At 45.0% G+C, this 20,265-nt stretch overlaps 1 protein-coding gene across 1 annotated transcript in view; it reads left to right on the top strand.

Moving 5' to 3' along the window:
• Nucleotides 1-20,265, top strand: part of ZBED4 (zinc finger BED-type containing 4) — a 36,270-nt gene that overhangs the window by 8,524 nt on the left and 7,481 nt on the right. The gene's annotated exons all lie outside the window — the stretch shown is intronic.

A 20,265-nucleotide genomic window follows, 5' to 3' on the forward strand; every position in this document is an offset into this window, starting at 1 on the left:
TGCAACCTCTGCCTCTTGGGTTCAAGCAATTCTCCTGCCTCAGTTTCCTGAGTAACTGGGATTACAGGTGCCCACCACCATGCCTGGCTAATTTTTGTAGTTTTAGTAGAGACAGGGTTTCACCCTGTTAGTCAGGCTGGTCTCGAACTCCTGACCTTAGGTGATCCACCTGCCTCAGCCTCCCAAAATGCTGGGATTACAGGTGTGAGCCACCGCGCCCAGCCAGCCTTTCAGTCTGAATCTACAGGTTACATTATCCACCCCGCCTCCCGTGGAAGTATTTTCTGAGGTAACTTGGTGGTTGGACTCGTGCATCTCACGGTCTAGATTTTGCTGGCTGCATTCTTCTGGAGAGGCCCAGTGTGTTCCTCTATCCTTTGGTTTCCTGTAGATTGTGTTTGGTTGGTTGGTTGGTTGGTTGGTTTTGAGGCAGGGTCTTGCTTTGTGGCCCAGGATGGAGTGCAGTGGTGCTCCCGGGCTCAAGTGATTTTCCCACCTCAGCCTCCCTAATAACTGGGACCACAGGCACGCATCACCACACCCAGCTAAGTTTAAAAAAATTTTTTGTAGGCCGGGTGTGGTGGCTCACGCCTGTAATCCCAGCACTTTGGGAGGCCGAGGCGGGCGGATCATGAGGTCAAGAGATTGATACCATCCTGGCCAACATGGTGAAACCACGTCTCTACTAAAAATACAAAAATTAGCTGGGCGTGGTGGCGAGTGCCTGTAATCCCAGCTGCTCAGGAGGCTGAGGCAGGAGAGTTGCTTGAACCGGGGAGGCGGAGGTTGCGGTGAGCTGAGATCGCGCCACCGCACTCCAGCCTGGGGACAGAGCGAGACTCCGTCTCAAAAAAAAAAAAAAAGTGTGATGTTCTGGCTGAGTTATTGCTTCTTTATGTAGTAGATGAACTATTAAACCTCTTCTTATCCACTCTCTGGTGTTATAGTTCATGGAGAAAACTGAAGATAAATGCCTGATTCTTTTTTTAAATTCATCAGTTTTCACAATGATGAATCATTTTCCTATCAGCCTCCAGAGGTGACCAGTTAGGGATTTGATGTTGGTATTGATGAACTAATGAATTTAAACATATTTGGGATGTTAAATTCTGTCCTCTTTGGACAGTGAGAGCCCCTACAAGCTGGCTCCTGGATCCTTTTGACATCATTCCTGAACTCTCTCAGAGGTTTCTGGCTGTCTGATATGTTCTGTGCTCATCTTGTATTTTTCCTGCTCCAGACCTGAAATAAGCCATTTCTTCAGCTCTGGTTTCTTTTAATGGCTTGGAAGTTTCAAAACCACAGTCTGCACGTGACAGGTGCTCACTGCTGTTGGGTTGGCCGCTGGTTCTAGGCCTCTGCTGGAGTGTGTGATCTGCTTTCTGACGGCAGGGCGTTCACATGGGCGTGCTTTAATCTTACGTCTCCGTCCTCTTTTTCCACTGAGAGTGCTGGTGTCAAGGACAGTGGAGATGAGAGAATTGGAATATCGCATAATGTCTCATCTGTTTTATCTCTTGCTACAAACATCACAATCTCAAAATAACAATGGCAGTACAACTGCCACCTATATCATTACTGAAAACAGTGAAGATATTTTTTGCCTAAGTCTTCCCATTCTGTGTAGTTATGCAGGGTCTCAACTACAGAGTGTGTAGCCATTACGTACTACAGATGCTCCGCAACTCAGGACACGGCCACGTCCGATAAACCCATCAAAGTCGAAAATGCACTTAATACCTGATTGGAGCCTGGGCATGGTGGCTTACGCCTACAATCCCAGCACTTTGGGAGGTTGAGGTGGGAGGATCACTTGAGCCTGAGTTTGAGACCAGCCTCAGCAACCTAGTGAGACCCCCTCTCTACAAAAAATGTTTTAAAATATTAGCCAGGTGTGGTGACACTCAGGTGTAGTTCCAGCTACTCAGGAGGCTGAGGCGGGAGGATTGCTTGGGCCCAGCAGTTTGAGGCTACGGTGAGCTGAGATTGTGTACTGCACTCCAGCCTGAGCGTCAGAGTGAGACCCTGTCTCCAAAAAAAAAAAAAAAAAGCCCTGATTAAACCATCGTAGAGCTGAAAGATTGCGAGTCAAACCATCGATTAAGTTCAGATGCTCCTTGATTGACCATGGGGTTCTATCCCGGCAAGCCCCCTCCCCCCCGCCGTGAAGTCAGAAACCACGGAGTCCAGCTATTGTGCTGTGTTTCTCCCCCACAAACCCTTATTCAGTCCTAGCTCTGCAAGTGACGGCAGCCCCGGGTCTCACTAAGGGCAGGGGTGTGTTCTGAGAAATGCGTTACTCAGCGATGTTGTCGTTGTGTGAACCTCATAGAGTGCACCTACACAAACCCAGATGGTATAGCCTGTCACTCCGAGGCTGCAACTCTGCACAGCAGTTACTACACTGAAGCCTGTAGGCATTTGTAACACCGTGGCAAGTATTTGTGTGTCCAAACAGAAAAGGCACAGTAAACAGACGGTGTTGTTATCTTATGTAGCCACTGTGGGGTGCGCTGCTCTTTGCCGAGTGAGGTGTTGCTGTGCAGCACGTGACTGTGTGTGTTAAATGCTTACACGGGGGCCGGGCGCAGTGGCTCACGCCTCTAATCCCAGCACTTTGGGGGCTAAGGCGGGCGGAACTCCTGAGTTCAGGAGTTCGAGACCCGCCTGGCCAACATGGTGAAACCCCGTCTCTATTAAAATACAAAAAAAAATAATAATAACAACCCGTCTCTATTAAAATACAGGTGTGGTGGCAGGCACCTGTAATCCCAGCTACTCAGGAGGCTGAGGCAGGAGAATGGCTTAAACCCGGGAGGCAGAGGGTGCAGTGAGCAGAGATCACACCACTGCACTCCAGTCTGGGCGACAGAGTGGACAAAAGTAAAAATAAATGCTCACATTGGGTCCTCATGTTTCTGTTGTGTTTTGGTTGAGGTTTGCTCTCCGGTAGATCTCTCAGGAAGGACTCATGGAACAAGATTTCTTGACTTCCTGCATCTTGATAGTAGTTTTTCTGCATTCATTGTGCTCGAAGGTCAGTTTGGCTTAGTATAAAATCCTTGGTTCACATTTTCTTTTTTTTTTTTTTCCCTTTAATTTTTTGTAGAGCTGGGGGTCTCACTATATTGCCCAGGCTGGTCTCAAACTCCCAGCTTCAAGCAGCCCTCCTGCCTCCACCTCCCGATGCTGATTATACGCGTGGGCCACTGTGCCTGGCTAGTTCACTTTTTTCCTTGAATATCTTAACTATGTTATTCTATGGTCTTCTAGAATAAAGCATTGCTATCAAAATCATGACAGTTTTTTCTTTCCAAGTGACTTTGTACTTTGCCTGAGAGCCCAAAGGATTTCTTTTAAGTCTAGTAATTTTGTTAGAAAATAAATTCGTGTTATTAGTTGAGGATGGATTTTCTCAGTCCCTTTCACTATGTGGCTTGACAATTTCTAATTCAGGAAAGGTTTTTAAGTGTTTAGTATTCTGTTCTCTTGCCCTGTCCCCTCCTGTTTCTGGGGTGGCTGTTCTGATTGTACATATGTTGGATCTTCTTTACATGTCTTTTAAATTGGTCCGTTTCTCTTGAGTCTTTTTTAATCCCCTCATTTCTCTTTCATTAAAAAAAAATTGTGTTTCCCTTTCATTTATCTTAAGCTGTCATCTGTGGAGTTTGTTCTCCTGTTTCTTCTTTTTTAGGTCTTCATTCTTGAAGTCATATTTTACTTTTATTTTTAGTGTTTTTGTGGGACCTATAATCTCACATCAGAATTTTTCTATCCTGATTTATGTTGTTTCTTTATATCATTTTCTTAATTTCTTTAGTTTCTTTGCAATAGGAAGTTACCGTTTTCATTTAATTTGAGGTCACATTTTTCTGTGAGCATATTTCATTATCTGCAGTGATGTTTTTCTGCTCTTTATTTTTTCTCATACCCTTCTGTGAGATTTGACAGAATTCTTTTCTGTTGCCTATTATATTAGTTTTCTAGTGCTGCTTTAACAAATTACCACAAACCGAGTGGCTTCACACAAACGGAAATTAGGAGTCTGAAATCTGAGATGGGCCTCACTGGGCTAAATCAAGATGCTGGCGGCTGTTGAACGGTGGCTCTCAGGGCAAATGCACGTTCTTACCTCTTGCGCCTTCAGGAGGTCACCTGCCTTCCTTGGCTTGCATTGGTTTGGTTTGCTGTTTTTTCTAGTGTTTTCTTTTAGGTGAGTACTTTATTGACTGGAGGTCATCTTTTCTAACACAGGTATGTAGAGCTTTCAGTTTCTTGCTAACCACCACTTCAGCTGCATCTCATCCATTTGGTGGGTTGTATTTTTATTGTCATTCAGTTGAAAACACTTTCCAGTTTCCCCTCACAGTTTGTTTTTCACCCGTGAGTTATTTAGAATTGTATTTTGTTTTCAAATAATTGCTTATTTCCCAGATTTCTTTCTTTTGTTTTATAATTTAACTCCATTGTGTTTAGAGGACTTGTATAGTTTCAGTCCTTTTGAAATGCCCAATGCGTATGTTATGGGCCGGCATGTGGTCTATACTGTGGGAGGTTCCCTGGGCCCCTGAAGAAGCGTGTGCCAGGCGGCGGTGGGAGCGGCGGTCGGGGAGGCACTCCGGTGCGTCCACTGGGTCAGTTGGCTGACGGTATTGCTCAAGTCTTCTCTGTTCTCGCTGACTTTCTGTCTAGTTCTGGGTGGCCTGGTAGGCCCAGCAGCTTCTCTTCCTGCGAGTTTTTGCCCCAGAAAGAAGTGTCAGCTGTTTTGTTTTGCCCCAGATCGGACCTTGGACCCTGACTCTCCTCTGCTTTGCAGATGTGCAGAAAGTCACCCACCTCAGCAGCTTGGTTCTGTGGGCCGTCCAGTGATACCTGTTGGCTACTTGGGGATGCTCGGTGTATCACACGCTTGATGACATCTTTCTTTTCCAGCTGCCAGATCTAATACCATCTAGGCCTTGTAATACTGACTGCAAGGGGGCTTCCATCCTGATACACCCATCATCAATTAAAAATATCCTCAGTGGAAAATGCATTTAATACACCTGACCTGCCGAGCATCATAGCTTAGTCCAGCCCCCCTCAAATGTGCTCAGACACTTACATGAGCCCACAGTTGGGCAGAATCACCTGACACAAAGCCTGTTTTGTCATAAAGTGTTGAATATCTCATGTAAGAGTGTCACACCATATGTTGTTAGCCTAGGAAAAGATCAACATTCAGAATTCAAAGTACAGTTTGTACTGAATGCCAGTGGCTTTCACACCATCGTAAAGTTGCAGGTTCGTAGGTTGAACCGTCATTAAATCAGGGACCCACTTACCCATATTCATGGTTTGTCCCTTCCACTTACATTTGTTGGTTAACGGAAAGACCTTGTCAGTCTTCTTTTTTGTTGTTGTTGATAACATCAGAGGATTGTGGTTTTGCTGTTCTAGTTTTCCTTTTATTGAGAGATTTGGGGAAACTAAAAAATAAAATATAGGCAGTGTTACAAGCAAACAAATGAGCTTACTATATTTCAAATGAATAAAATAACTACACTTAAGGAAGGAAGCTGGCTGAGGCTGGTGGATCACCCAGGATCAGGAGTTCGAGACCAGCCTGGGCAACGTGGTGAAACCCCATCTCCACAAAAAATGCAAAAAATTAACTGGGTGGTGGCACACACCTGTCATCCCAGCTACTGAGGAGGCTGAGGTGGGAGGATTACTTGAGCTCATGAGGCGGAGGTTGCAGTGAGCCAAGATTGTGCCACTGCACTCTAGCCTGGGCAACAGAGTGAGACTGTCTCCTCCAACAAAAAAGAAAAATGAAAACTGACCCAAGAAACTCTTGGACACGATGTGATTATAAACCTTCAAGTATAAAGATAAAAATTATAAATGAATTGTGATCTCCAGCTAGAAGGCTGGTTTTCTTGGTGGCCTGGGTTAGTAATTCTGCAGCTACTTTATGCATGTGTTGTAGGGTTGAGCAAATGAGGAAATCTGCCAGGAGAGTGGGAGCCCAGCCTCCCAGAGGTGGATTGAAACGTCACGGATGCAGGCCGGGCGCAATGGCTCACACCTGTAATCCCAGCACTTTGGGAGGCCAAGGCAGGCGGATGACCTGAGATTGGGAGTTTGAGACCAGCCTGACCAACATGGAGAAACCCTGTCTCTACTAAAAATACAAAAAAAAAAAAAAAAAATTAGCCGGGTGTGATGGTGTATGCCTGTAATCCGAGCTGCTTGTGAGACTGAGGCAGGAGAATCACTTGAACCCAGGAGGCGGAGGTTGGGTGAGTCGAGATCGTGCCATTGCACTTCAGCCTGGGCAACGAGAGCAAAACTGTCTCAAAAAAAAAAAAAAAAAAAAAGGAAAAAGAAAAAAAGAAAAGAAAAATCACGGTTGTGGAAAGGGGGATGCTCAGTCTTGTGATCTCAGGGTCAGGGCAGAGTTGGCGGTGTCAGTGTGACGTTGTGGCTTTGATTCACGTACACACATGCATGTTGGTGTGTGTGTTTATGGGTTCTGGTGCTTCCGCTGGAAGGGCCTAAAGGGCACCCGTAACAGTGAGTGCACGGCTGCCTGCCTCATACCCGCGTGGCGGTTACCCACCTCGGGCCTTTATGGCAGTGCTCGTCCTCCAGACCAGATGGTTTCATCTCTGCCTGGAGAACACTCTTGCGTGGACTTTAGTGTGGGTCACTTAGAGACACGTTCTGTGTTTGGTTTGTCTGATGGTGTTTTTTAGTTCCTGTTTATTCCTCAGGGAATATTTGTGCTGCTTACTGAATTCTGGTTTGGCTCTCATTTTTCACAGCTTTGAAGATGTCATTCCTCTGTCTCCTGGTTTACATTGTTTCTCTTAAAAAGTCAGCAGTGTATCTCATTGGTTTTTTTCTTAAAATAGCTTTCATGGAAATAATCTGATATACGTAAAAGTGGAAAGGGTAGCATAATAAACCCTGTGCACACATCCCCAGCTTCAGAATTACCAGTTCACAGCCATTCCCATTTCATCTGTGTCCTCCACTCACTTTTTAAAAAGTTTTGTTTTTAAAAAGAATTTCAACTTTGATTTTAGATTCATCAGGCACATGTGCAGGTTCACGACATGGTATATTGCGTGATGCTGAGTTTGGGATAAGAATGATTGTCGCCCAGATCGTGAGCATGGTACTCAATAGGTTGTTTTTCAGTCTTGTCCCCTCCTCCCTTCCTCCCTCCCTCACTCCTCACTCTCGCAGTCCCAGCGCCTGTGGTTCTCATCTTTATGTCCCTGTGTACCACATGCTTAGCTCCCACTGATAGGTGAGAACATGTGGTATCCGGTTTTCTGTTCCTGTGTTTGTTTACTTAGGATGATGGTCTCCAGCTGCATGCATGTTGCTGCAAGGGACATGATTTTGTTCTTTTTTATGGCTGTATAATATTCCATGGTGTGGATATACCACATTTTCCTTATCCAGTCCACCATTGCTAGGCACGTAGGTTGATTCCATGTCTTTGCTATTGTAAATAGTGCTGTGATGAACATACATGTGTACGTGGGGTTTTTTTGTAGAATGATTTATTTCTTTGGGTACATACCTGGTAGTGGCATCACTGGGTCCAGTGGTAGCTCTGTTTTTAGTTCTTCGAGAAAACTCCACACTGCTCTCCGCAGTGGCTGAACTCATTGACATCCCTGCCAGCAGTGCTTGAGTTTCCCTTTTCTCTGCAGCCTCTCCAGCATCTGTTATTTTTTTCTTTTTTTAATAAAAGCCATTGTGACGGGTGTGAGATGGTATCTCGTTGTGGTTTTGATTTGCACTTCTCTGATGACTGTTGATGTCGAGCATTTTTTCACGTCTGTTGGCCACTTTTATGTCTCCTTTCGAGAAGTATCTGTTCATGTCCTTTGCTTGCTTTTTAATGGGGTTATTTTATTTCTTGTTAAGCTTCTTATAGATTCTGGATTTCAGACCTTTGTCAGATGCATAGTTTGCAGATATTTTCTCTTATTCAGTGGGTTTTCTGTTTATTCTGTCGATGGTCTCCTTTGCTGTGATAGTTTCAGCTATGCAGAGGCTCTTTAGTTAGGTCCCAGTTGTCAATTTTTGTTTCTGTTACAATCCACTCAATTATTTTGAAGCAAATACCCAAAATCATAATTCACGTAGCTACATTTCAGTAAGTATTTTTAAAAGATAGATTTTTTTTTTTTTGAGATGGAGTCTCACTCTGTTACCCAGGCTGGAGTGCAGTGGTGCAATCTTGGCTAACTACAACCTCCATCTCCAGGGTTCAAGCAATTCTCATGCCTCAGCCTCTCAAGCAGCTGGGATTACAGGTGTGCACCACAATGCCTGGCTAATATATTTTTTTTTAGTAGAGATAGAGTTTCACCATGTTGGCCAGGCTGGTCTCAAGCTCCTGGGCTCAAACAATCCATCTGCCTCAGCCTCCCAAAGTGCTAGGACTACAGGCATGAGTCACTGTGCCTGGCTTAGAATTCTCTTTTAAAAGTTAATTCATCAGCACTTTGGGAGGCCGAGGCAGGTGGATCACGAGGTCAGGAGTTCGAGACCAGCCTGGCCAATGTGGTGAAACCCCGTCACTACTAAAAATACAAAATTAGCTGGGTGTGGTGGCACGCACCTGTAATCTCAGCTACTCAGGAGGCTGAGGCAGGAGAAAGCTTGAACCTGGGAGGCGAAGCTTACAGTGAGCCGATATTGCCACTGCACTCCAGCCTGGGCGACAGAGCGAGACTCTGTCTCAAAAATAAAAAAAAAGTTACATTTTCAGTATAATGTAGTCTGGTAAGCGTGCAATAGCATGACGTCTAAAACAATGTACCTACCTTGATTTTTTAAAAGCTTGTTGCTGAAAATGCCAACAGTCATCTGAGCCTTCAGCAACTCATAATCTCAGCTGGGAGGAGATGTTGCCTTGGTGTCCAGGGCTGCTGACCAATCAGAGTGCAGATTGCTGAAGGGTGGGGTGGCTGTGACTATTTATTTATTTATTTATTTTTGAGACAGAGTCTTACTCTGTCGCCCAGGGTGGAGTGCAGTGGTGTGATCTCAGCTCACTACAACCTCCACCTCCTGGGTTGAAGCGATTCTCCTGCCTCAGTAGCTGGGATTACAGGTGCACACCAACATGCCCAGCTAATTTTTGTATTTTTAGTAGAGACGAGGTTTCACCATGTTGGCCAGGCTGGTCTCGAACTCTTCACCTCGTGATCCGCCTGCCTCGGCCTCCCAAAGTGCTGGGATCACAGGCGTGAGCCACCGCGCCCGGCTGACAATTTCTTAAAATAAGACAATGAAGTTTGCTACGTCGATTAACTCTTCTAGGAAAGAGTTCTCCATAGTGTACATTTTACCCACAGTAGAGCTTCTTTCAGAATTGTAGTCAATCCTCTCAAACCCTGCTGCTGTTTCATCAATTACGCTATAGAATATTCCAAAATCTTTATTGTCATTTTAACAGTGTTCATAGCATCTTCACCAGGAGTGGATTCCATCTCAACAAACTAGTTTCTTTGCTCATCCCTAAGCAGCAGCTCCTCATTCACTCAAGTTTTATCCTAAGAGTACAGCAATTCCGCCGTATCTTTGGGTTCTGTGTATAATTCTAGTCTTTGCCCTTTCCACCAAATCTGCAGTTACTTCCTCCATTGAAGTCTGAGCCCCTCAGAGTCATCCATGAGGGTTAGAATTAACTTCCTTCAACCCATTCTCCTGGTGATGTTGGTATTTTCCCCTCCCAGGAATCACACATGGTTTTGTTTTTGTTGTTTTTTAGAGACATGGTCTTGCTCTGTCACCGAGGCTAAAGTGCAGTGTCACGATCACAGCTCACTGCAGTCTCAACCTCTTGGTCTCAAGCGAACCTCCCGTCTCAGCCTGCCAGGTAGCTGGGACTCCAGGTGTATGCCACCAAGCCTGGCTAATTTTTAATTTTTTTTTTTTTTCCTGAGATGGAGACTCACTCCATCGCCCAGGCTGGAGTGCAGTGACGTGATCGCGGCTCACTGCAACCTCTGCCTCCCAGGTTCAAGCGAATTCTCCTGCCTCAGCCTCCCGAGTAGCTGGGACCGCAGGCACCTGCCGGCTAATTTTTTTGTATTTTTAGTAGAGACAGGTTTCACCATGTTAGCCAGGATGGTCTCGATCTCCTGACCTTGTGATCCACCCGCCTCGGCCTCCCAAAGTGCTAGGATTACAGGCGTGAACCACCGCGCCCAGCCAATGTTTTAATTTTTTGCAGAGCTGGGGTTTTGCCATGTTGCCCAGGCTGGTCACAAACTCCTGAGCTCATGCAGTCCACCTGCCTTGGCCTCCCAAGGTGCTGGGATTACAGACATGAGCCACTACAGCCAGGGATTTCCTTCAAGAACTTTCCTTTGCATTCACATCTTGGCTGTTGGTACAAGAGTCCTAGCGTTGGCCTCTCTCAGCTTTAGACGTGCCTTCATCACTAAGCTTAATCATTTCTGTCTTTTGAAAATGAGAGACGTGATACTTCCTTTCACTTGAACATGTAGAGGATTAATCGGCCTAATTCTAATTTCTCGTGTGTCTCAGGGAAGAGGGAGGCTGGAGGAGAGGGAGAGAGACAGGGAACTGCTGGTTGATGGAGCAGTCAGGACACACATTTATCAGTTGGGTGTGGCTTGTGGTGGCTCACGTTAATTACGATGGTAGCATTAGAGAGTACTGATCACAGATCACCATAACAGATACCATGATAATGGAAAAGTGTGAAATATTGCCAGAATTACCAAAATGTGACACACAGGTGGAGAGCCCCTGCTGTTAGAAAATGGCACCGATGGACGTGCTTGATGCAGGATTGCCACAAACCTCCAATTTGGGGGAAAAAAAAGTATCTGCAAAGAGCAGTAAAGCGAGGTGCGGTGATGTGAGGTGATACGAGGTATTGGGTCTTCCCACCTCCTCACCCCCACCCTGCAGCCCCAAGAAAGGCTCAGAGAGAGTCAAGACCAACCTAGAATGAGATGTCTGTTTTGAAGAGAGAACAGCTGGGTTCTTCTCGACCCACAGGGATGCACGGCCCACCTTGTAGGTTGGAGCGAGGAGCGTGGAGGACAAGATCATCCTGGAATGAGAACATAAGGGCTGGGGAATGGGGCGGCGCTGCCACCAGGGAGGAGAGATGCCTGAAATTAGAAAGGACATTCCTGGGGAGCTGGCCCGTGCCGAGAACAAGAATGAGCTTGAGTCCTGTGACCTCTCTGAACTCTCTTACTCTTTAGCTCTAGTACTGTTTTGTAGAGGCCTTACAACCTTTATGACATCGATGGCCCTGTTGTCTGCCCATCAAGGCAGTTCTGATTTTCTCTGACAGCCGCCTCCTGCCTGGGCAGACTCCCATCCAGTGCTGTGTAGAATATGCCGAGGGGAAGCACTCACTCTTTCACTGATGAGTATGATGGGAGCTGCACTGTTTCCCGGATGCCTCTCATAAGGCTGAAGATGTTTCCTTCCATTCCTGGTTTGTGCAGAGTTTTTGCTGTGAATAGAGGTAGAAGTGTTGGCAAATGTTTTTCTACATCGAATGACGTGCCCATATGGTTTTCCTCCTTTTGCTAATGTATTGTTTTAATTTTTTTTTTTTTTTAGATGGAGTCTTGCTCTATCTCCCAGGCTGGAGTGCAGTGGTGCGATCTTGGCTCACTGCAACTTCTGCCTCCCAGGTTCAAGCGATTCTCCTGCCTCAGCGTCCCAAGTAGCTGGGATTACAGGGGCCCACCACCATTTTTGTATTTTTAGTAGACGTGGGATTTCACCAGTTTGGCCAGGATGCTCTTGATCTCCTGACCTCGTGATCCAGCTGCCTTGGCCTCCCGAAGTGCTGGGATTACAGGCGTGAACCACCATGCCCAGCCTTTTTTTTTTTTTTTTTTTTTTTTTTTTGAGACGGAGTCTCACTCTGTCGCCAGGCTGGAGGGCAATGGCTCGATCTCAGCTCACTGCACCTCGACCTCCCGTCCAGGTTCAAGCGATTCTCCTGCCTCAGCCTCCTGAGTAGCTGGGAAAACAGGTGCGTGCCACCATGCCCGGCTCATTTTTGTATTTTTAATAGAGACGGGGTTTCACCATGTTGGCCAGGCTGGTCTTGAACGCCTGACCTCAGGTGATCTGCCCACCTTGGCCTCCCAAAGTGTTGGGATTACAGGTGTGAGCCACTGCACCCGGCCTGTTTTAATTTTTTGACTATTAAACCAACCTTTTATTCCTGTGATGAATCATGACGTATTATCTTTGATACATAGTGCTTAATTTAATTTGTTACAGTTTTGTTAAGGATTTTTTTTCTGTGTTCATAGGGTATCAAGTTGTTTCTTTTATTGTAATGTCTTTGCTGGTTTTGGTATCAGGTTAATGCTGCTGATATAAAGAATTGGGAGGTGTTTCTTCCTTTATTTTCTGGAAGAATTTGTATTTTTTTTTTTCTTTAATGTTTGGTAGAATTCACCACTGAAGTCATCTGGGCCTCGGAGTTTCTCTGTGGGAAGGTTTTTCAACTATAAGTTCAATTTGTAAATAAAAGGCTAATCAGGTTATTCTTGAGTTTTTGTAGTTTCTGTCTTTCAAGTAATTTGTCCATTTCATCTGAGTTGCATAATTTATTTTTTTTTTTTTTCTTTTTTTTGAGACGAGTCTTGCTCTGTCACCCAGGCTGGAGTACAGTGGCGCCATCTTGGCTCACTGCAGCCTCCATCTCCCGGGTTCCAGGGATTCTCCTGCCTCAGCCTCTCAGGTAGCTGGGGTTACAGGTGCGCACCACCACGCCTGGCTAATTTTTGTATTTTTAGTAGAGACAGGGTTTCACCATGTTGGCCAGGCTGGTCTCGATCTACTGACCTCAGGTGACCTACCTGTCTTGGCCTCCCAAAGAGCTGGGATTACAGGCGTGAGTCACCCCGCCCAACTTGTCCATTTCATCTGAGTTGCAGAATTTATTTTTATAAAATTTTTTATATGTTTCCTTACTATCCTTTTATATATGTAGGATCTGTAGTGATACTCCCTCTCTCATTCCTGGTAGTGGTAAATTCTGTCTTCTCCATTTTTTTCTCTAATCAATATTTGTAGAAGCTTATCAATTTTATTGCTCTTTCCCAAGAACCAGAGTTTAGTTTCATTGATTTTTTTTCTTTTTTTTTTATTTCATTGATTTCACATCTTTGTTTTTTTCTTGCTGCTTACTTTGGGATTAAATTTGCTTTACTTTTGTGTTTTTTTTCTTTGATACTGTGTGTAATATAAAAGTGTTATTTATTTGAAAATAGTTTGGATTTTTTCAGATATTATTGTATTGCTGAAGTTTTATTCAGTTCCTTTGTGAGAAACCGTTCTTTGATTTTGGTTCTTTTAAATGTATTGAGGTTTGCTTTATTGTCCAGAGAAGAGTCTGTCTTGGTGAAGGTTTTGTGTACACTTGTAAATAATGTGTATTCCGTTGTTGTTGGACTGCTCAATAAATGCCCATTAGGTCAACTTGGATAATAGTGTTGTTTTGAATCTTCCGTATCTTTACTGATTTTTATGTACCTGTTCGTTACTTATTGAATAGTTCTGTGGAAATCTCCATCTGTGATGGTGACTTATCTTGTCTCCCTTTAGTTCTCTCAGCTTTGCTTCGTGGTTTTGAAGGTCTCTTTGCAGGTATATGCACCTTTGGGAGAATGCGCTCTGGATGAATTGACCCCCTTATAATTTTGTGATGTTGTTTGTTATATTTAGTATGTTATTCTTAAATCTTTACCCGGTATTAATGTCGCCACTCCAGCTTTCTCTCGGTTTGTATTAACATGGTATACCTTTTTCCATCCATTTGTTTTTAGCCCTTTTCCTGTTTGCCCTGAGAACACTCACTGGCAGTGCTTGCAGCTGCAGCGTTTACCCCGAGATAAGTTTGCCACGAAATCTCTCGTTTTCATGATGACTTCTGCATTGCTCGAGTATATCGACTTTGGAAACAAAAGACCTCGTTCTATTTATGGCATTCTGTTTTTAGTAGTGGTATTTCCATTTACAAAATATAGGAATTCTCAGTTGCTGAAAACGTCAAATCCCAGAAGACACAGCGTTCCCACACGTGGTGTTAACATCGTTCCCAGTTGCTGGCCAAAGATTATTCCTTTGATGAATCCAATTTTTCCAAAATAGATGATTCTGATGATTCAAATGACTCTGATGTTAGTTCTGTTTAGAAATAATTCCAAGAACAGTTTTTATGTTTTATTTTCACATTGAAAATCAGTCAGATTTACCTCAGCCTCAAAGAGTGTGTTTATGTAAAAGTAAATGAACGCTGGCAGTGAGCTGCAATTTTTTTTCCTAGACGAGAAAAAGATTAAGCTATTTGTGTCTTTATGTTTAAAGCGTGTTTCTTGTAGGCAGCATATAGGAAGTCTTGCTTTTTTATTCATTCTGACAATCCCTGTCTGTCTCAAAAAAACAGCTTTATTATTTATTCATTTATTTATTTATTTTGAGATGGAGTTTTGCTCTGTTGCCCAGGCTGGAGTGCAGTGGTGCGATCTCAGCTCACTGCAACCTCCGCCTCCCAGGCTCAAATGATTCTCCTGCCTCAGCCTCCCAAGTAGCTATTATTACAGATATGTACCACCACACCTGGCTAATTTTTGTATTTTTAGTAGAGACGGGGTTTCACCATGTTGGCCAGGCTGGTCTTAAACTCCTGACCTCGTATGATCCCTCCCACCTTGGCCTCCCAAAGTGCTGGGATTACAGGTGTGAGCCACCACGCCTGGCCTAAAAAACAGCTTTATTTGGGTATAATTGATATACAATAAACTACACATATTTACAGTGCATAATCGGATAAATATATATCCATATCCATATAGTATGCATAAACAGCTGCTATGAACATTTGCATATGAATCTTCATATGGACATGCTTGTGTATCCATAAACCCATCCTGCAGGCGGCATGGACGCACGCATCCCTCCTGACTGTGTCTTCTGCCCCTCGTGGCCCCTCCTCCCGCCAGCACAGACCTGCCCTTTGGCCTCCTGCACTCTGCAGGATTGTTTCGAGATTCATCCGTGTTGCGTGTATCCATTCATTCTTTTGTTATTGCTGCATAATGATCCATTGTAGGGCTGTATCACAATTTGTCTTCTAGTTTTTAGATACTACATATAAAGCTGCTGTGAATTTTATATGTAAGTCTTCATACAGAGGCCAGGCGTGGTGGCTCATGCCTGTAATCCCAGCACTTTGGGAGGCCGAGATGGGCGGATCACCTGAGGTCAGGAATTCAAGACAATCCTGGCCAACGTGGTGAAACACCGTCTCTACTAAAAATACAAAAATTAGCCAGACATGGTGGCAGGCACCTGTAATTCCAGCTACTCAGGAGGCTGAGGCAGGAGAATCGTTGGAACCCGGGAGGTGGAGGTTACAGTGAGCCAACGCACCACTGCACTCCAACCTGGGTGACAGAGTGAGACACTGTCTCAAAAAAAAAAAAAAGTCTTCATACAGAGATAGGCTTTCATTTCTCAAGAGTAATAATAACTGGGAGTGGAACAGCTGGGTTATGTGGTCAGTATAAACACCGAAGAAGAGATTGCTGGAGCGAATAGAGAATCCAGAAATAGATCCACACATATGGGAGCAACCAATTCTCAACAAAGTTACATGGGCACTTCATGGAGAAAGGATTGTCCTTTCAACAGATTGTGTTGGAACAGTTAGACATCCATGTGCAAAAAAATGAACTTCAATCCTTCAAAGATCTAAATATAAAACTTAAAACTTCTAAAAGACAACACAGAAGAAAGTCTTTGAATTAGGCAAAGATTTCTTTGGTACAAGCCCAAAAGCACAATCCATAAAGAACAAATGAGTGAAGTGTACTTCATCAAAAGTAAAAACTTATGCTCTTCAACATACACTAGTAAAAGAATTAGAAGACGAGGTGGGTGGATCACCTGAGGTCAGGAGTTTGAGACCAGCCTGGCAAACATGCTGAAACCTTGTCTCTACTAAAAATAAAAAAAATGAGCCGGGAGTGGGCCGGGCGTGGTGGCTCATGCATGTAATCCCAGCACTTTGGGAGGCCGAGGCGGGCAGATCACGAGTTCAAGAGATAGAGACCATCGTGGCCAACATGGTGAAACCCCGTCTCTATTAAAAATACAAAAAAATTAGCCGGGCGTGGTGGCCGTGCCTGTAGTCCCAGTTACTCAGGAGGCTGAGGCAGGAGAATGATTTGAACTGGGGAGGTGGAGGTTGCAGTGAGCCGAGATCGCGCCACTGCACTCTAGCCTGGCCACAGAGCGGGACTCCATCTCAAAAAAAAAAAAAAAAAAAAACCAGGAGTGAAGTGGCGTGATCTCGGCTCACTGCAACTTGCGCCTCCCGGGTTCAAGCGATTCTCCTGTCTCAGCCTCCCAAGTAGCTGGGATTACAGGCACGTGCCACCACGCCCCGCTAATTTTTGTATTTTCAGTAGAGACCAGGTTTCGCCATATTGGCCAAGCTGGTCTCAAACTCCTGAGCTCAGTTGATCCGTCTGCCTCAGCCTCCCGAAGTGCTGCGATTACAGGCGTGAGCCACCAAACCCAGCCTAATTTTTGTATTTTTTTGCAGAGACGATGTTTTGCCATGTTGCCCAGGCACACACCACTATATCCGCTCTTACAATAGCTGTTTTAATGTCCTTGTCCACTAATTTTATTATTTGTCTTATGTCCGGGCCTGTTTTTATTGGTTGGTTTTTCTCCTGGTCAGTGTCTGGGCGTGTTTCTATTGGTTGGTTTTTCTCCTGGTCAGTGTCTGGGCGTGTTTCTCTTGGTTGGTTTTTCTCCTGGTCAGTGTCTGGGCTTGTTTCTATTGGTTGGTTTTTCTCCTGGTCAGTGTCTGGGCGTGTTTCTATTGGTTGGTTTTTCTCCTGGTCATTGTCTGGGCGTGTTTCTATTGGTTGTTTTTTTTTTCTCTTGGTCAGTGTCTGGGCGTGTTTCTATTGGTTGGTTTGTTTTCCTCCTGGTCAGTGTCTGGGCTTGTTTCTATTGGTTGGTTTTTCTCCTGGTCAGTGTCTGGGCGTGTTTCTATTGGTTGGTTTTTCTCCTGGTCAGTGTCTGGGCGTGTTTCTATTGGTTGTTTTTTTTTTCTCCTGGTCAGTGTCTGGGCGTGTTTCTATTGGTTGGTTTTTTTTCCTCCTGGTCAGTGTCTGGGCTTGTTTCTATTGGTTGGTTTTTCTCCTGGTTAGTGTCTGGGCGTGTTTCTATTGGTTGGTTTTTCTCCTGGTCAGTGTCTGGGCGTGTTTCTATTGGTTGGTTTTTCTCCTGGTCAGTGTCTGGGCCTGTTTCTATTGGTTGGTTTTTCTCCTGGTCAGTGTCTGGGCGTGTTTCTATTGGTTGGTTTTTCTCCTGGTCAGTGTCTGGGCGTGTTTCTATTGGTTGGTTTTTCTCCTGGTGAGTGTCTGGACCTGTTTCTATTGGTTGGTTTCTCTCCTGGTCAGTGTCTGGGCGTGTTTCTATTGGTTGGTTTTTCTCCTGGTCAGTGTCTGGGCCTGTTTCTATTGGTTGGTTTTTCTCCTGGTCAGTGTCTGGGCCTGTTTCTATTGGTTGGTTTTTCTCCTGGTCAGAGGTGGTTTTCTCCCGCTTCATTGCAGGTCTGGTTGTTTTTGTCAGCCATTTTGTATTTTACTTTATTGGGTGCAGGATTTTGTTATATTGCTTTAAATGCTGTGGAGACTTGTTTTAGGTTGTAGTAAAGTTAGTCATAGACCGTTTCCTCCTCTTGAGGCTGGCGTTTAAGCCGTGTTCGGGTGGCTCCTAACACGGCTTAAAAGAGCGGCCGTTGTTGTGAAGCCCACTGTTCAGTCCGGACCCTTCTGACCCTGCTTGCTGTTCACTCTTGTTGGTGGAAACACAAGCTGTTCCCAGCCTCCAGGGAGCCCTGGCAGTTCTTTTCCCCTTTGGTTCTCTGAGGGTGGTTTCCTCAAATGCAGATGCAGATCAGTATTCAGCCAAAGACAGGAGGAACCTCCGCAGGTCTGCGTAGCTCCCTCCTCCCCCGCGCTCGGGACATGCTGGAGACCACCGGGCTCTGCCAAGTTCCGACTCCCCGCCCCGCAGCCTGGAAGCCTGGAAGCCCCGCCGTGAGCGAGGGCAGGTGGGGCTCCCTCTTTAGCTTTCACACTTCTGTGATCACTGTCCTGTGCTTTCTCTTCTCCAGCGTCTGAAAACGTCGTTTCGTGCACGGCGTCTGGCTTATGAGTTGTCTGAGGTCAACCTGGTTTCCTTTGTTTTGTTCATCATGGCTAGAAGTGGAAGTGACTGTGAGTCCAGCTTTGTTCTTTCTTTCCAAAATAATTTTATTTATTCCTGATTCTTTGTATTCCCATATCAATTTTAGACGTCTGTTTATCAGCTACTGCAAAAAGCGTTTTGGAATTTTGACTGGGATCATATTGAATTTATAGGTCAATTTGGGAAAATACTGATATCAACATTGAGTTTTCTAATCCATGAACTTGGTATATTTCTCCATCTGTTTAAAAGCCTTTAATTTCAGCAGTGTTTTGCAGCTTTCAGTATACAGGTCTTGTTTTTAAGACCTGTATACTTGTGTACCTGTATACTAAAACAAGCATATTTTTAAAAATTTATCTCTTATTTCATGCTTTCATGCATGCTTTTGGACATTATATGTGGAATTTAAAAATGTTTCATTTTCTGGCCAGGCGCAGTGGCTCACGCCTGTAAACCCAGCACTTTGGGAGGCTGAGGCAGGTGGATCACGTGAGGTCAGGAGTTCAAGACCAGCCTGGCCAACATGGCGAAACCCCGTCTCTACTAAAAATACAAAAGGAATTAGCCGGGTGTCATGGCACATGCCTGTAATCCCAGCTACTTGGGAGGCTGAGGCAGGAGAAGCACTTGAACCCAGGAAGCGGAGGTTGCGTGAACTGAGATCGTGCCGCCGCACACTGCAGCCTGGGCGACAGAGTGATCCGTCTCAAAAAAATTTGTTTTTCATTTTCTAATTCATCTATAGAAATACAGTTGCTGTTTTTTTGAGATAGGATCTCACTGTTGGCCAGGCTGGAGTGCAGTGGCACAATCATAGCTTACCACAGCCTCAAACGTTTGGGTTCAAATCATCGTGTCTCCTCAGCCTTCCAAGCAGCTGAGATACAGGCACACACCACCGCACCTGGCTAATTTTGTTTGTAAAGACAGAGTTTCACTGTTATTCAGGCTAGTCTTCAAACTCCTGCCCTCAAGTGATCCTCCCATCTCAGCCTCCTGAGTTCCTGAGTAGCTTGGGACTACAGGCTCACCATACTCGGCATTTTTTGTTTGTTTTGTTTTTTGTTTTGTAGAGAACAGGGTCTTGTTTTTTTGCCCAGGCTGATCTCAAACTTGTGGTTTCAAGCGATCCTCCCACCTCAGCCTCTCAAGTACTAGGGTTACAGGCATGAGCCACTGCGCCTGGCCTGTGTTAATTTTTTATTTTTCTTTTTTATCTGGCTGTACTTTGTAGAACTTATTGGGAATGCTTTTCAGAAAGAACCTGCATTTATTTCTGGTGGGAGCTAGCCGTTTTTATTAACCTTGGAACACTTTTTAGGGCAACCATACATCTTGCTTTGCTACAGATAGGTTTGGCTTAAGCCTGTTTCCCCAGCAGTATTATTAATAGCTCCCTTTCACTCTCAGAAATGCCCTGGTTTAGAAAATACATGATGTGGTGACTTCAGTTCTTGGTTCCTGCATGGTGGAGGAATGTCGGGTTCAGCTCCTCCCTGTGGGGGTGACCCATGCTGACCAGGCTAGGGATGGCGCACCTCTCCTGCCCATTTGCCACTCCCTGTGTCCCTTGAAGAGTTCTCCCACTTTCTGGCATGCCCAGTAATACTTTAAAAAGTAAGTTTGTGGTGGGCGCATTGGCTCGCGCATATAACTCCAGCACTTTGGGAGGCTGAGTCGGGAGGAGGGCTCACACCCGGGAAGTCGAGGCATCACTGAGCTGTGGTCACGCCACCGCACTCCAGCCTAAGTGACAGTAAAACTCCGTCTCTTCCAAAAAAGTTTGTTAGAGGTTTTCTAGAGTCTGGTTTTATTATAGAATATTTATGCTGCCATATTCCTGAAAACATGCTTTTGTTGCTACTTGGTTTTAGTTCCTTAGTAAACTGCTCCGTCTCCTACCCCACATGACTCCATCGTCCTCCGAGCTTGGGCTCAGTTACACCCTTACAGCTCCTGCCC

This window comes from Pan paniscus, chromosome 23 (genome assembly GCF_029289425.2).
Source record: "Pan paniscus chromosome 23, NHGRI_mPanPan1-v2.0_pri, whole genome shotgun sequence".
Classification (NCBI taxonomy): Eukaryota; Metazoa; Chordata; class Mammalia; order Primates; family Hominidae; genus Pan; species Pan paniscus.